The following is a 16727-nucleotide window of genomic DNA, read 5'->3' as shown; positions in this document are numbered from 1 at the left end:
GTTAGAGAGCCCGCTGTTTTAATGCGCTACCGGGACCTCCAAAAGAGCAGCAGTTACCTGCCGTTTGTTTCAATTGGGGACATTTTTATGGCAAGCCGTTGTGACATTTAATCCATAATTGCTGATATCTAGAATACAATTGTTGATATCAAGAATTAACCTGCTAACTGTTGATATCAAAAATGCATACTAATTAACATTCGGTTTCGTCTGCTTTCCGTGTTATAGTTAATCCCCTTCTTCGGAAAAGTCCCCAAGTAGATGTTCATAATTCAGAGCACTCAGAATGGCCATTCGTCTCGTTGTTAAAGCCTGACATTGCCCTGTTCACTGTTGAATAAACAATCTCAGCGGTAGCCATTCTCTACTGGCATTTTTCCTGTTTGTGTTTCTGGTAACACTTTACAATAATGGGCATTCATTCTTCATGAATTCCGATAGTACAACACAGGAAAAACACATGAATGCATGATGTTATTCTTGTGAACTCAGATGTATGTATATGTCTTCACACATGAATTCATGTTTTTCACAACCCCCTGGCAAGCAAGTAAGAGGGTATGAACTCATTACAAATACAAATTCAATACAAATCGAGACTGGCTATTTGAATAAAAGCAAACAAAATGTATGGATTCATCACAATTTTGAGGTTTAAAATGTATTATTGCTTGTAATAATCGGGGTTTTGCCACGTTACGTTTTCTTGTAAAGAATCATGCTTATTTACAAGCTAATGCACTTCATGTTTACAGCCAATTATTTGAAAGTCATGACTGATTCATGTTATCTCGTAATGAACACTGCATGAGCAGACCATTATAGTAAAGTCCTTAGTCTAGGGGCAAGAATGTATAGTAAAATATGTAGGTATAGGGGTTTCATGCTGTTTGGGATGTACTACTACAAACGGTGCCCCGATGTGCCTGTGAATCGAGTCACACACGGGTCCGCTGGGTCATCAACGCGTTCCACGGCATTCAGTGATCATAATAATAACAATAATAATAATACCTTTATTTATTCAGCGCTTTTTTGATGGTGCTCAAAGCGCTTTACAGACTTTAAAAACAGAGTAAAACAAGAAAACAATGAACAATGTAATTATTACTGTTAGACAGAGGGAAATACTGAATTCCGCGTTCATGGGTCAGCGCAGCGCGGGAACTTAGGCGCCGTGATTGGGGGAGACGTCACGGGCCGAGGGCATATATAGGGGCGCCCGGTCCGCCGCAGAAGTAGGACAGGACAGAAGTGATAGAGACGGGTGTAGCTGCATTACAATGTTTTGAAAAATAAAGCCTGTTGCAGGAAACACGGCTCGGTCCGATTATTTGTTGTTTTGGTGGCGAACACACGCAGCAGATATCGCTACAATATTTACACGTATATACATGCGCTAACATTTAAAAACAATAATTGTATGCCCTTACAGCAAAGCATGAAGCGGCTATACCCACATATTTCAGTTGACTATAGTTGTTCGATCATGCAGTGTTCATTAGGAGAAAAACATGAATAAGTCATGACTTCAAAATAATTGTCTTTAAACATGAAGTGCATGTGATTAGCTTGTAAATAAGCTCGATTCCTTACGAGAAAACGTAACTTGGCATAACGCCGATTATTGCAAGAAAAATATATTTTAAAATTCAAAATTGAGATGAATCCATATATTTTGTTTGCTTTTATTCAAATAGCCAGTCCCGATTTGTACACATGATTAACACCATTTGTTGAATTACGAATTAATTCATGAGGAACATACTGCAGAAAAGAAGACCCTTAATAATCATGAATCATAATGAATTCATACCCTCTTACTCGCTCGCCTGGGGATTAAAAAAGAATTCCATATGAATAAGAGTCTTTACATCATGATGAATTCACATACTTGAATTACAAATGAGTTCACAAGAATTACATCATGCATTCATGTGTTTTCCCCGTGTTGTACTATCGGAATTCATGAGGAATTAATGCCCATTATTGTAAAGTGTTACCGTGTTTCCCCTTGCTTCGTTGTGCCATATGCTTTTATCTTGTATCAAATTAAAGAACAAGTTGTGACCTTTCGTATTTTAAGGCAAATCGGCTGACAGGCTAGAAACAAACACTCGGGCATACGCAAATCAGCCCTGTACACTAGGACACATGGCTGATTTCGCAAGCCTGTAGCCCATGCTATGAAGACTCTACATACGCGAGTAAGACATCGTTTGAAAGCTCCCGGTCTCTAGTTTCTCTAGTCTCTGGTATATTTTATAGTTTTGAAAAACGTACAATTTATTTCTCCGATCGCGGAAGATCTGAAAATAATGGGGCGGAGTGTAAAGGGTTGAGTTTCAAATCACCGGACGTCAATTAGTATGCATTTTTGATATGAAAAATAGAACCGTATGATAATTAGTATGCATTTTTGATATGACAAATAGAACCGGATGCTATAATTAGTATGCATTTTTGATATCAAAAATTCAATTTCTGATATCAAAAATACAGTTTATGAAATCCAAAATACAATTGGTGATATCAAAAATAGCAGATCATTCTTGATATCACCAATTGTATTTTTGATTTTAGAAATGATGGATTAAATGTCACAACTGCTTGCCATACATTTTCAGAGTGCACTCGGTGACGCTGGAAGTAATTGGTTCGTTGCAATCAGGGCATCAAATCGTGTTCTCGTCCCAAGTCACAAGGAGGACGTGATGAGGCACACTGTCCGTTTAAAGTTGAACTCGATGCTCAATTTCAATGTGCTTTTGCATTTCCGTTCTTTTCAAAATCCAGCATTCACTGTCTCTGAAGAAGACGTGTTACAATGTCATACAGCTATTCATCTTCACTGCTACTGTTGCGAGTGTCGCACACCGACCGTATGATGAGTCGGAACTCTCTCTAAAAAGCTGTGAAAGTCTTGGAGATGAGTGCTCAGTAGGTAGGGGAGCTGTGCGTTGAGAGCCGGGGCAGTGAAGTGAGCGCAGCGGGGCGCGGCGGGCTTGCCGACAGACAGTGATGTGGCATCTGACAGTGATTGTGCGGCAGCAAAGCGAGAGCTCCACCAAAGAGCCCGACTGGCCCGCTGGGGTGGCTGAAATCCTCGTGCAGCCTGCTGCGCCAGGGCCAGCCCTGAGCCAATCAGGGCGCCGGATTATTTAAGGAGCGGAGCGCCGCTTCTCGGCACTTCGTTGCCGAGTTGCACAATGGAGAGGTGTGGGATGAGCGTGCGGGTCTGGAGTCTTGTCTGTCTGCTGATGGCGGCTGCGGTGGACGTGTCTATAGCCCAGGGTCAGAACTGCTCGGTTAGTGACAACGAGAAAATGGCGTGTGGCGCCCCTGCAATCAGTAGAGCCGACTGTGAAGCGAGTAACTGCTGCTTTGATCAGAGGGGAAGACAGCCCTGTTATTACAGCAATGAGGGTGAGTGGTATGGGCAAAATCTCGTACAAACGGCTCCTGAGCGCATTGCTTTGCTAATCTTCTCCCCTCTCCCTCCAGTGACTGTGCAATGCACCACGGATGGTCAGTTTGTGGTTGTAGTACCCAGGAATGTGACCAGGCCTCCGCTGAGCCTTGACACCGTCAGCCTGCTGGGGGGTCAGGGCGCCCCCTGCAGCCCTGTTGGCACCACTGCTGGCTTTGCCTTGTTCCAGTTCCCAGTCAGTGCCTGTGGCAGCACACTGAAGGTGAGGAAGCGGTTCCCAGCTTTGGCCTGAGCATTGCAGCGCCTTGTGCTGATTGTCTTGGCTGTATAACGTGAGGGTCTGCTTCCCTCTTCCAGAGTGAGGGTGGCGATGTGGTGTACGAGAACACGATGTCCTCTAAACGTGATGTGCAGGAGGGGCCTGATGGCTCCATCACCAGGGACAGCTACTATGAGTAAGTGGGGCTCCCCAGTGGCCGTCTCCATGTGCCAGTACCCGACTGGGTCCAATGGCTGCCTGCTTCTCCTTCCAGGCTGACCTTCCTGTGCAAGTATTCGGGCAGTGAGCTTGTTCCTGTGGAGGCTGTAGTGTACACTGCAGCCCCGCCTCCTCCTTCAGTCGTGGCCCCTGGACCTCTCAGTGTGGAGCTCAGGATTGCAACGGGTACTGTGATGAGCCCTTGTACATGGCCATGCTATGTACTGGTTTCCAATGCATGCTGGCTTCCTAAAGCTCTCCGTCGTTCCTCCTGTAGAAGCTGTGTATGACGCCTACTACGGTGATGGGGACTACCCCGTGACCAAGGTCCTGCGGGATCCTGTGTATGTTGAGGTTCGCATCCTGAATAGGACCGACCCCAACATTGTCCTGACTCTGGAAGACTGCTGGGCAACTTCCACCCCCAGCCCGCTCGGCCAGCCCCAGTGGAGCCTGCTGGTTGCTGGGTAACTGGAGCCCTGTATCTCTTGCCGGCCAGCTTGTGTTGGTGGTTTAGGCAGACCTCTTGACCCATGTGTGGTGCTCTTTCCAGGTGTCCGTACAGAGATGACCAGTACCAGACCACCTTGGTTCCTGTGGCTGGCTCTTCAGGGCTGCCATACCCAACGCACTACAAGCGCTTCATCGTGCAGATGTTCACTTTTGTGGATGCTGGCTCCCAGCTCCCTCTGAAGGCGAAGGTAAGGGTCTATTGGCCAAGGAACGCCACATTCCCCATGGCGGCATTGTATTGTACTGCATCTCGTGCTCCCCCAGGTGTTCATCCACTGTAGTGCAGCAGTGTGCCAACCCAGTGCTACTGACCGCTGTGTCACTCCGTGCAACCAGAGAATGAGTGAGTGGCTCGGTTCCAGTGTGAGCTGGACTGGCATCTTTCCCTAAGGCTCCCCCAGTGGAGGGGCTGCTTCTGTAATGCTGCTCTTGTCCCTTCAGGGAGAGCTGTTGCCCCGGTGCAGAGGGCCTCCAGGGAGATGGCCGTGGTGTCCAGTGGGGAAGTGATCCTGACTGCCTCTGAGCTCCCTGCTGTGGACAGGAGGGCTTCTCCCAGTGAAGGTGAGGAGGGGAGCTTTGACACTCTGCTGGCGCTCAGCCCTCTCATGTCTGCACCCTTGTGAGCTGCCTGTCCCTCTCCCGTCTCCACAGTGCCCCAGGCTTTCGGCTATGGTGTGCTGACCGTGGCTGCCTTCACGGTGCTTGTGCTCTGTGCTGTGGTGCTGGCGGCTGTGTGGAGAGCCAGGCCCCACATGCGGGCATCCCAACTGTAACTGGAGCAGGTTTTTGAATAAAATGTGGACTGTGAAATGTCTGACTCGCTCCGTTTCTTCTTGCCTTGCAAAGATCCTTCAGCCGTGTGCTCCAGAGCCTGACTCCAGGCCCTCTGTTCAGTGGCTGCTCTTCCCTCTAGTAATGCACGCCAACCGGTGTGTAGTACTCGTGGCCCTACTGTGCCTTTTACAGGGGTGGCAACAAGTGGCCCCTCCTTGTGTCCGCTGCTCAGAATTCCCTTTCGTGTGTGAGGGGTTGCTGAGAGTATAGTCCTGAGGTGGATTAAACTTGGTCTTTTGCTTGATCTGTATTGATTGGCATGTTGCCCAGATCCAAAGAAGAAATCCCAATAAGCTTCCTGTATCCACACTGTAAAAAATCTCTGTAGTTTTGAAGGTTAATTAACTAACTGTAATAGTGAAGGTTGAAATATGTTTATTCTTTAATGACAAACTACCGTATAATCAGTGTTCACAACTGTAAAATAACATTTAACAGAATCTCCGTTAATTCTGACGGTTAAAATACAATGATAATGAATGTTGAAAACAGTGTCTTTTTTATTACTTGAATTTTAAACCACTGTAAACCATCGTGAAACTAGAATTTCACTCGGTTAGTGAAGGATAAAAGACTGTAAGTCTGGGGGGAGTCGAATAACCTAACCGCGGTGCAATTCAGATTGCTTTAAAACCCCTTACAATTCGACATTTGTTTCAATTTGGCACTGCGCTGTATTCTACTTTTCAAATGAGTCCGTGATCTACAATATGCGATGTGTTCTTTTTATACCTGCTGTATAATCCTGCACTTAAACTGCCTTGTATCTACAATACTTGAGACAGTGGTATCGGACGCTGATGTAACGGTCACATTATTTGTTCCAATTTGTTCTGCCCCGTAGGTGACTTGAACCCGTATTTGCTCTTCTACTGACTCCGTCTTTCTGAAGTTATTGAATAGTATTGCAGTTACTCCGGTTGGGTCTGAAGTGATCATATTTGAGCTTTTGTATAGCTTATAGGTTATACGTCTACATCGCCATGGATAACGCCTGCTAATACATGAATTCTTAAACTAATTTCATTTACTTTCATGACGAATATATTTATGAACCATTAAATATTGTAAATGTAGTCACGGTTGTGAAGGTGTAAACCGTAGGCTGAAGAGAAAGCCAGCAATGGGATGAACACACATGTTATATGTCCCGGAGAGAAGGTACAGAATTCTAGCAACTCGTAAAATGAAACACTGAAATGACGTAATGACACATTCTGACCAATCGTAATGAATATGAGGTCAAAACGCGTTGCATGCCCCCTTTCAATAATTGTGTACAGTTGCTGCCGCAATATTCAACGTGTCCGACTGATGAATTGACATGATTCGTGTGGAATCGTGAGATTATTCATCAATAAGGGACTAAACCGCAAAGAGCAATCAGCAACGCCTATATATTTTCTATTTCTTGAAATATTGTTTTGAGCAGATTGTAAAATGATGAATTGTATTGTACATTACAATGAATTGTATTGTAATGAAGTTGTATTTTCCACCAATCACGAGCTCTATGGATAATTCAATTAAAACCGCCATGAACGCTGTTGACAACCCATTTCCCAAGTTCAATCGAGCCAAATTCAAAGTAATTAAAGAATGTTAAGTTAGTGAAATAAAAAGGTGCAAACGAATGTTGAAGAAAACATATCAAATACAAAATGAAGTCAAGTGACTGTGTCACAGATACGGCAATCTGCAACCCGTGAATTACATCCCTGGCACAGTGTTGAGAAATCCTTGTGCACACTGTCATTGAATTGTAATAATGAGACTGCGTTTGTCTCGGATAATCCCAGTTCCCTAGTAAAGGCATGAAATTACATGCTTCGAGGTGTATTGCAAAATTCAATACAGCACCTGGTATTCTGTTGATAATTTGACTAATTGACATGATTCGCGTGGAATCGTGAGATTATTCATCAATAAGGGATTATTTAAAAAGACGACACGGCCACCTATCGCGGGGAGGAAAGCAGGTGGCAGGGTCCTAGTTCTACGAACTCACAGGCTACTATTATAATCATTAGCTGGAGTACTGGTAGTGGTACCAACAGCATTGAATTGAGTGTTGCTCATCTGCTCTCTGTAGCCTAAAAAATGAAGTCGGGACAGCACGAAACACGCTCACACAGCGGCAAAATCGGTTCCGTCGTCACTACTCGCTGCACCTGTGCAGGACGGGACGCACTGGGATCCGCGCTGGATCCGCGCCGCTGCTGTTGCAGCCCCACTTGTCGCCGAATTCCACGTGAAAATGTCGCGCTGTCTCCTCAGAGAGACACGCTGAGCGGGATCATCTCAGTGTATAAAAGGAGGCGGTGTGGGCTGGGTAAGCATCGCGAATCTGTGAGCTGTTCTTGTATTTTCGCCACAATGCTACGTACGAGGGCTTCTTGGTGTGGGCTGCTAGTGCTGTGTGTGTTCGCTGGGCTCTGCGACGCCGGCAGAGTTTCTAAGTGGGCGAGAGCCAAGCCTGCAGCCAGAGCCAAGCCTCCCGCCAGAGCCAAGGCCGTTGTGCGAGTGGATTCTTCTCTGTTCAAGCAGCAAGTCTCCCCCGTCGTGTGGGCACAGTGCGGGGACAGCGCGATCCAGGTGTCGGTGGAGAGAGACCTGTTCGGTACCGGCGAGCTGATCCAGGCTGCGGATATCCAGCTGGGAGGCTGTGCGCTCAGTGGGCAGAACGACACGGTCCTGGTCTTCCAGTCGGAGCTGCAGGGCTGTGGCAGCGCCCTGTCGGTAAGTAGGGGAGGGGGGAGAATACGGCTGTAGACTCGCACGGTGAATGGGTTAAACCATCCTGAGCTTAACCGTTGTGCCTTTCACTTGTAGATGACCGAAGACGAGCTGGTTTACAGCTTCTCCCTAAACTACCACCCGTCCCCGATTGCCAACACTGGCATCGTGAGAACCGACCCTGCTGTTGTCCACATCGAGTGTCACTACCTCCGGTGAGGACTCTGCTGCAGTACTGCTTCAGCCTAGCTGCTGTAGGATCGGTGTGTAATTGCTGTCTGCTCCATAGGCTCCACAATGTGAGCAGCGATGCCCTGCAGCCAACCTGGGTCCCATACACCTCCACCAAGTCTGCGGAGGATCTCCTGGACTTCTCCCTGCAGCTCATGACTGGTAGAGGCCAACCTAATGCAGCTCTAACCCTCCCGTGTACTGGAGTGCTGCTCTGCTCTGTAGAGGCCTCATGCTGCTCCCCGTCTCCGCAGATGACTGGAGCTCCCCTAGACCCTCCAACGTGTACTTCCTGGGGGACGTCCTGAACATCCAAGCCTCCGTCAACCAGGCCAGCCACGTGCCCCTGCGGCTGTTTGTGGACAGCTGTGTGGCCACCTTGACCTCTGACCCGACCTCTTCTCCCAGTTACACTTTCATTGGGAACTATGGGTGAGTGAGATCCCATAGCTAAGCATGGCCAGGGTGCTTGCAGGTGTTGGGTGTCGACTCCGAGCAGGGACTGATCATGGATTTCCTCCTGTCCCCAGTTGCCTGATTGATGCCAAGGTGACGGGCTCCAGTTCTCACTTCATGCCAAGACCTCAGGACGTCACTAAGCTGCAGATGGTGCTTGATGCCTTCAGGTTCCACAATGATGCCAACAGCTCTGTAAGTCTCCCAGCCACTCTGCCTCTGAGCTTTTGACTACTGCTTTTGCATCTTTGGCTTGGTTGGCCTCTGCTTTCTCAACTGTGTGGCTTCTTGGGCATTGAAGCAGCTCTCCCAGGGTGCACTAACTGTGCCAATGTCTGTTCTGCTCAGATCTACATGACCTGCCACCTGAAGGTGACTGCTGCTTCCCAGGCTGTGGACAACCTGGACAAGGCCTGCTACCCTGTGGGCAACAGGTAGAGGGGGAGGAGGGTGCTTGAGGCCCTTGGTGTCCTTCTCCGGGTCTCCGTCCTGATGGCTGTATCCCTATTGTAGCTGGAGCTCGGTGGATGGGAGCGATCAGGTCTGTAGCTGCTGTGACTCCAGCTGTAGCCCTGTCTCTAAATCCAGGTACTTTGGGAGGTACAGGAGGGACTTGGCTTTCAAGGAGGGTAAGGATCCTTTGCCTGGTTGTGCGTGTGGTACTGGGGTATAGTATGTGTGGCTGGATCCAAGCCTCTCCACCTTCCAGAATGGGAAGGTGATGCCACAGTGTTTGTGCGTGTGCTGGAGAAGCCGCAGGATGCCATCCCTCCAGTGGAGACGAATGCCCAGAGGTCTCCCCTGACTGCAGAGGACCGCAAAGAAGCAGGTACTGGGGCCTATTGAAATTGGAGCCAGAGGTTGCGGTCTCTTGCTGTAGTCTGGGTTTGACCTAAAGTGAGTGACCAGTGGGGTGGGCTTTCTTTGCAGGCATCTCTGCTGAGGTTGTGCTCCTGGCTGGTGTGGTGGCTGCTGTGGCTGTGGTGTGCATTGCTGTGCTGGGGACTGTGCTGTACAGGAGAGCAAGCTCACCCACAGCTTGACTGTTGTGTGAATGATCAATAAAGCTGAGAACAGACCATGCCCTGTGTCTTTCCTGTTTGCTCTCCAAGTTCAGCAGGATGGCAATCCATGGCCACTACAGCTGGTCTAAAACTGTCCTTTAGCTCGCAGTTGGCGTGTTGCTGCTTTCCAGGATCTCTGCAGCTTTTGTGCCTACAGCTAGTGATGCCGAAAATTAGGCCCTGGAGGGCTCGAAATCACGTGTTCAGAAAAAGATTCCCACTTTCAGAACATCGCACCACAGTGCCACGGGGCTGGCAGCCTACAGCTGATCGGAGGACACTGTATCGTAGAAACTGCAGGAGGAGAACGGGGTTACAAACGCTTACATCCGACACGAAGCTACCCGGTTAGATCAGATGTGTAGATCACGAATTATTGTTCGAAAAGCAGCTTTGCATGTTCATCTATTCAAAGCAAATGTGAATTAACCTATGAGGGATTAACTTCCTGTTCAACTAACGTCATTATCTCGAAGAGAAACCTGTGCATGCGTGCGCCATGCCCGTGGCCGTTTACATATTTTTCCATAGAAACGATCATCTGATGCCACTATGCAGTGTTGGGTCTGTTACATCGAATCTGAGGTTTGATTTGAGATGTATACATTCGTCACAGAGCGGGAATCCGAGCTAGGAGTGTGTACCTTTGCGTTTGCTGTATTTTGGGTCGACTGGAGGTGATCCCAGATCGGCTTGGGCTTTTTCTCCTATGCCGAAACGCCGCAAACCCTTTGAAACTAGTCGAAACAGAATGACGTAATGAAGATAAACTGACATTGTCATTTTGGTAGCGACTGCGGAGACGGTGGCGTATACAAAAATCGAATCCATGTATTTTGAACAAAAGCAGTGACTTTTTCGGGGTTCGGACCGCGTACGCCAGGCGCTCCTCTGAGCTGCAGGAGTTAACCGAGGAGCGTTAGGAGCACTGCGCGAAATAGCCGGATTTCTCGTGGACGAAAATGTAACTGTACAGACTTACGATGAGAGTGATTAGTTTGTAATGTGTTCCTATACCATACCGGTCACGACAGCAACAGGTGAGCGAGCATTCAGTGCGCTAAAACTACTCCAAACACATTTGTGCTCCGCTATGAAAGAAAAATGACTTTGATCTCACGCACCTGCACATCAATAAGGATCTCAAACTCATTCATGGAGATGTTCATGAATTCGGCCGTCACAACAAGAGACTTGCATTCGCCTAGAAACGCCTACATCAGCGGCGGAAACCGCTTATTTCCAATGAAGGCGCACATTTCTAGCAGGTGCGCAGCATCTCGAGTCGGACAGCACTACCTAAAACTCATTCGCCACAGCCTCTCACACACTTGTGATTTGGAAATTATTTCAAAAGTTGAATATTGCGATTAGATCGCTGGAACTGATGGAGATTTGGTTGGTTTACAGTCTTAGTGGCAGAGGCTTGATTCTTAATGGGATTTTATACGTTGCAGCCCCCGTACATTTAAAAGTACACCTTGCAAAGCAAGTGAATGCGTTTTTTGTTGTTTTATGTGTGTGACAATTTCTTCATGGGTTGTCTGTAATTGTATGAACATTAAAAAGCCGTAGAGGGTTGTTGATTTGTATTGCTATAATCTCCATTTTCAGATGACCAGTCCTGCATTATTATTATTAGTAGTAGTAGTATATAATTATTATTATTTATTGATTGGCAGACGCCCTTAGCCAAGGCGACTTACAAAACATAAGCGCAATACAACGTGCAAACATACAGTTCAGTACGAGGCATCAAACAATACAAATTCAGATTTACATAATACAAAGCAATTCAAAGCATAGTACATTTTATAAATTCCTATTTTAATCAGTTCACTTTGTGACCTGTCTCTGCTTATTCTAAATGATTACATGACTTACAACATATAGCATTGTTTTAACAGATCTTGACCCCTTTGTACAGTTGTGTTTCTATTGGAGCAATCTGTACTGTACCTTGCGCAAATGTACAGCAACTGTATCTCCTGCCTGGGATTAAAGCCACAAATCTCTGCTCCAGAGCTCTAATCCCAGCGAAGTGGCACAAAGGTTAGAGAGCCCGCTGTTTTAATGCGCTACCGGGACCTCCAAAAGAGCAGCAGTTACCTGCCGTTTGTTTCAATTGGGGACATTTTTATGGCAAGCCGTTGTGACATTTAATCCATAATTGCTGATATCTATAATACAATTGTTGATATCAAGAATTAACCTGCTAACTGTTGATATCAAAAATGCATACTAATTAACATTCGGTTTCGTCTGCTTTCCGTGTTATAGTTAATCCCCTTCTTCGGAAAAGTCCCCAAGTAGATGTTCATAATTCAGAGCACTCAGAATGGCCATTCGTCTCGTTGTTAAAGCCTGACATTGCCCTGTTCACTGTTGAATAAACAATCTCAGCGGTAGCCATTCTCTACTGGCATTTTTCCTGTTTGTGTTTCTGGTAACACTTTACAATAATGGGCATTCATTCTTCATGAATTCCGATAGTACAACACAGGAAAAACACATGAATGCATGATGTTATTCTTGTGAACTCAGATGTATGTATATGTCTTCACACATGAATTCATGTTTTTCACAACCCCCTGGCAAGCAAGTAAGAGGGTATGAACTCATTACAAATACAAATTCAATACAAATCGAGACTGGCTATTTGAATAAAAGCAAACAAAATGTATGGATTCATCACAATTTTGAGGTTTAAAATGTATTATTGCTTGTAATAATCGGGGTTTTGCCACGTTACGTTTTCTTGTAAAGAATCATGCTTATTTACAAGCTAATGCACTTCATGTTTACAGCCAATTATTTGAAAGTCATGACTGATTCATGTTATCTCGTAATGAACACTGCATGAGCAGAGCATTATAGTAAAGTCCTTAGTCTAGGGGCAAGAATGTATAGTAAAATATGTAGGTATAGGGGTTTCATGCTGTTTGGGATGTACTACTACAAACGGTGCCCCGATGTGCCTGTGAATCGAGTCACACACGGGTCCGCTGGGTCATCAACGCGTTCCACGGCATTCAGTGATCATAATAATAACAATAATAATACCTTTATTTATTCAGCGCTTTTTTGATGGTGCTCAAAGCGCTTTACAGACTTTAAAAACAGAGTAAAACAAGAAAACAATGAACAATGTAATTATTACTGTTAGACAGAGGGAAATACTGAATTCCGCGTTCATGGGTCAGCGCAGCGCGGGAACTTAGGCGCCGTGATTGGGGGAGACGTCACGGGCCGAGGGCATATATAGGGGCGCCCGGTCCGCCGCAGAAGTAGGACAGGACAGAAGTGATAGAGACGGGTGTAGCTGCATTACAATGTTTTGAAAAATAAAGCCTGTTGCAGGAAACACGGCTCGGTCCGATTATTTGTTGTTTTGGTGGCGAACACACGCAGCAGATATCGCTACAATATTTACACGTATATACATGCGCTAACATTTAAAAACAATAATTGTATGCCCTTACAGCAAAGCATGAAGCGGCTATACCCACATATTTCAGTTGACTATAGTTGTTCGATCATGCAGTGTTCATTAGGAGAAAAACATGAATAAGTCATGACTTCAAAATAATTGTCTTTAAACATGAAGTGCATGTGATTAGCTTGTAAATAAGCTCGATTCCTTACGAGAAAACGTAACTTGGCATAACGCCGATTATTGCAAGAAAAATATATTTTAAAATTCAAAATTGAGATGAATCCATATATTTTGTTTGCTTTTATTCAAATAGCCAGTCCCGATTTGTACACATGATTAACACCATTTGTTGAATTACGAATTAATTCATGAGGAACATACTGCAGAAAAGAAGACCCTTAATAATCATGAATCATAATGAATTCATACCCTCTTACTCGCTCGCCAGGGGATTAAAAAAGAATTCCATATGAATAAGAGTCTTTACATCATGATGAATTCACATACTTGAATTACAAATGAGTTCACAAGAATTACATCATGCATTCATGTGTTTTCCCCGTGTTGTACTATCGGAATTCATGAGGAATTAATGCCCATTATTGTAAAGTGTTACCGTGTTTCCCCTTGCTTCGTTGTGCCATATGCTTTTATCTTGTATCAAATTAAAGAACAAGTTGTGACCTTTCGTATTTTAAGGCAAATCGGCTGACAGACTAGAAACAAACACTCGGGCATACGCAAATCAGCCCTGTACACTAGGACACATGGCTGATTTCGCAAGCCTGTAGCCCATGCTATGAAGACTCTAAATACGCGAGTAAGACATCGTTTGAAAGCCCCCGGTCTCTAGTTTCTCCAAATCGTGTTCTCGTCCCAAGTCACAAGGAGGACGTGATGAGGCACACTGTCCGTTTAAAGTTGAACTCGATGCTCAATTTCAATGTGCTTTTGCATTTCCGTTCTTTTCAAAATCCAGCATTCACTGTCTCTGAAGAAGACGTGTTACAATGTCATACAGTTATTCATCTTCACTGCTAGTGTTGCGAGTGTCGCACACCGACCGTATGATGAGTCGGAACTCTCTCTAAAAAGCTGTGGAAGTCTTGGAGATGAGTGCTCAGTAGGTAGGGGAGCTGTGCGTTGAGAGCCGGGGCAGTGAAGTGAGCGCAGCGGGGCGCGGCGGGCTTGCCGACAGACAGTGATGTGGCATCTGACAGTGATTGTGCGGCAGCAAAGCGAGAGCTCCACCAAAGAGCCCGACTGGCCCGCTGGGGTGGCTGAAATCCTCGTGCAGCCTGCTGCGCCAGGGCCAGCCCTGAGCCAATCAGGGCGCCGGATTATTTAAGGAGCGGAGCGCCGCTTCTCGGCACTTCGTTGCCGAGTTGCACAATGGAGAGGTGTGGGATGAGCGTGCGGGTCTGGAGTCTTGTCTGTCTGCTGATGGCGGCTGCGGTGGACGTGTCTATAGCCCAGGGTCAGAACTGCTCGGTTAGTGACAACGAGAAAATGGCGTGTGGCGCCCCTGCAATCAGTAGAGCCGACTGTGAAGCGAGTAACTGCTGCTTTGATCAGAGGGGAAGACAGCCCTGTTATTACAGCAATGAGGGTGAGTGGTATGGGCAAAATCTCGTACAAACGGCTCCTGAGCGCATTGCTTTGCTAATCTTCTCCCCTCTCCCTCCAGTGACTGTGCAATGCACCACGGATGGTCAGTTTGTGGTTGTAGTACCCAGGAATGTGACCAGGCCTCCGCTGAGCCTTGACACCGTCAGCCTGCTGGGGGGTCAGGGCGCCCCCTGCAGCCCTGTTGGCACCACTGCTGGCTTTGCCTTGTTCCAGTTCCCAGTCAGTGCCTGTGGCAGCACACTGAAGGTGAGGAAGCGGTTCCCAGCTTTGGCCTGAGCATTGCAGCGCCTTGTGCTGATTGTCTTGGCTGTATAACGTGAGGGTCTGCTTCCCTCTTCCAGAGTGAGGGTGGCGATGTGGTGTACGAGAACACGATGTCCTCTAAACGTGATGTGCAGGAGGGGCCTGATGGCTCCATCACCAGGGACAGCTACTATGAGTAAGTGGGGCTCCCCAGTGGCCGTCTCCATGTGCCAGTACCCGACTGGGTCCAATGGCTGCCTGCTTCTCCCTCCAGGCTGACCTTCCTGTGCAAGTATTCGGGCAGTGAGCTTGTTCCTGTGGAGGCTGTAGTGTACACTGCAGCCCCGCCTCCTCCTTCAGTCGTGGCCCCTGGACCTCTCAGTGTGGAGCTCAGGATTGCAACGGGTACTGTGATGAGCCCTTGTACATGGCCATGCTATGTACTGGTTTCCAATGCATCACTCCGTGCAACCAGAGAATGAGTGAGTGGCTCGGTTCCAGTGTGAGCTGGACTGGCATCTTTCCCTAAGGCTCCCCCAGTGGAGGGGCTGCTTCTGTAATGCTGCTCTTGTCCCTTCAGGGAGAGCCGTTGCCCCGGTGCAGAGGGCCTCCAGGGAGATGGCCGTGGTGTCCAGTGGGGAAGTGATCCTGACTGCCTCTGAGCTCCCTGCTGTGGACAGGAGGGCTTCTCCCAGTGAAGGTGAGGAGGGGAGCTTTGACACTCTGCTGGCGCTCAGCCCTCTCATGTCTGCACCCTTGTGAGCTGCCTGTCCCTCTCCCGTCTCCACAGTGCCCCAGGCTTTCGGCTATGGTGTGCTGACCGTGGCTGCCTTCACGGTGCTTGTGCTCTGTGCTGTGGTGCTGGCGGCTGTGTGGAGAGCCAGGCCCCACATGCGGGCATCCCAACTGTAACTGGAGCAGGTTTTTGAATAAAATGTGGACTGTGAAATGTCTGACTCGCTCCGTTTCTTCTTGCCTTGCAAAGATCCTTCAGCCGTGTGCTCCAGAGCCTGACTCCAGGCCCTCTGTTCAGTGGCTGCTCTTCCCTCTAGTAATGCACGCCAACCGGTGTGTAGTACTCGTGGCCCTACTGTGCCTTTTACAGGGGTGGCAACAAGTGGCCCCTCCTTGTGTCCGCTGCTCAGAATTCCCTTTCGTGTGTGAGGGGTTGCTGAGAGTATAGTCCTGAGGTGGATTAAACTTGGTCTTTTGCTTGATCTGTATTGATTGGCATGTTGCCCAGATCCAAAGAAGAAATCCCAATAAGCTTCCTGTATCCACACTGTAAAAAATCTCTGTAGTTTTGAAGGTTAATTAACTAACTGTAATAGTGAAGGTTGAAATATGTTTATTCTTTAATGACAAACTACCGTATAATCAGTGTTCACAACTGTAAAATAACATTTAACAGAATCTCCGTTAATTCTGACGGTTAAAATACAATGATAATGAATGTTGAAAACAGTGTCTTTTTTATTACTTGAATTTTAAACCACTGTAAACCATCGTGAAACTAGAATTTCACTCGGTTAGTGAAGGATAAAAGACTGTAAGTCTGGGGGGAGTCGAATAACCTAACCGCGGTGCAATTCAGATTGCTTTAAAACCCCTTACAATTCGACATTTGTTTCAATTTGGCACTGCGCTGTATTCTACTTTTCAAATGAGTCCGTGATC

At 46.9% G+C, this 16727-nt stretch overlaps 2 long non-coding RNA genes across 2 annotated transcripts; both read left to right on the top strand.

Moving 5' to 3' along the window:
- Nucleotides 1-2867: 2867 nt before the first annotated feature.
- LOC136718794 (uncharacterized) lies at nt 2868-5701 on the top strand. Its single transcript, XR_010805317.1, has 2 exons — nt 2868-4764; nt 4863-5701. It is a non-coding gene; the product is annotated as an uncharacterized LOC136718794 (long non-coding RNA).
- Nucleotides 5702-15328: 9627 nt separating this feature from the next.
- LOC136719021 (uncharacterized) lies at nt 15329-16469 on the top strand. The gene is made up of 2 exons (XR_010805351.1): nt 15329-15532; nt 15631-16469. It is a non-coding gene; the product is annotated as an uncharacterized LOC136719021 (long non-coding RNA).
- Nucleotides 16470-16727: the final 258 nt, after the last annotated feature.

Source organism: Amia ocellicauda, chromosome 23, assembly GCF_036373705.1.
Source record: "Amia ocellicauda isolate fAmiCal2 chromosome 23, fAmiCal2.hap1, whole genome shotgun sequence".
NCBI classification, from domain to species: domain Eukaryota; kingdom Metazoa; phylum Chordata; class Actinopteri; order Amiiformes; family Amiidae; genus Amia; species Amia ocellicauda.
Note: the sequence above shows the minus strand (reverse complement) of the source record. Positions and strands in the feature narration are given on the sequence as shown.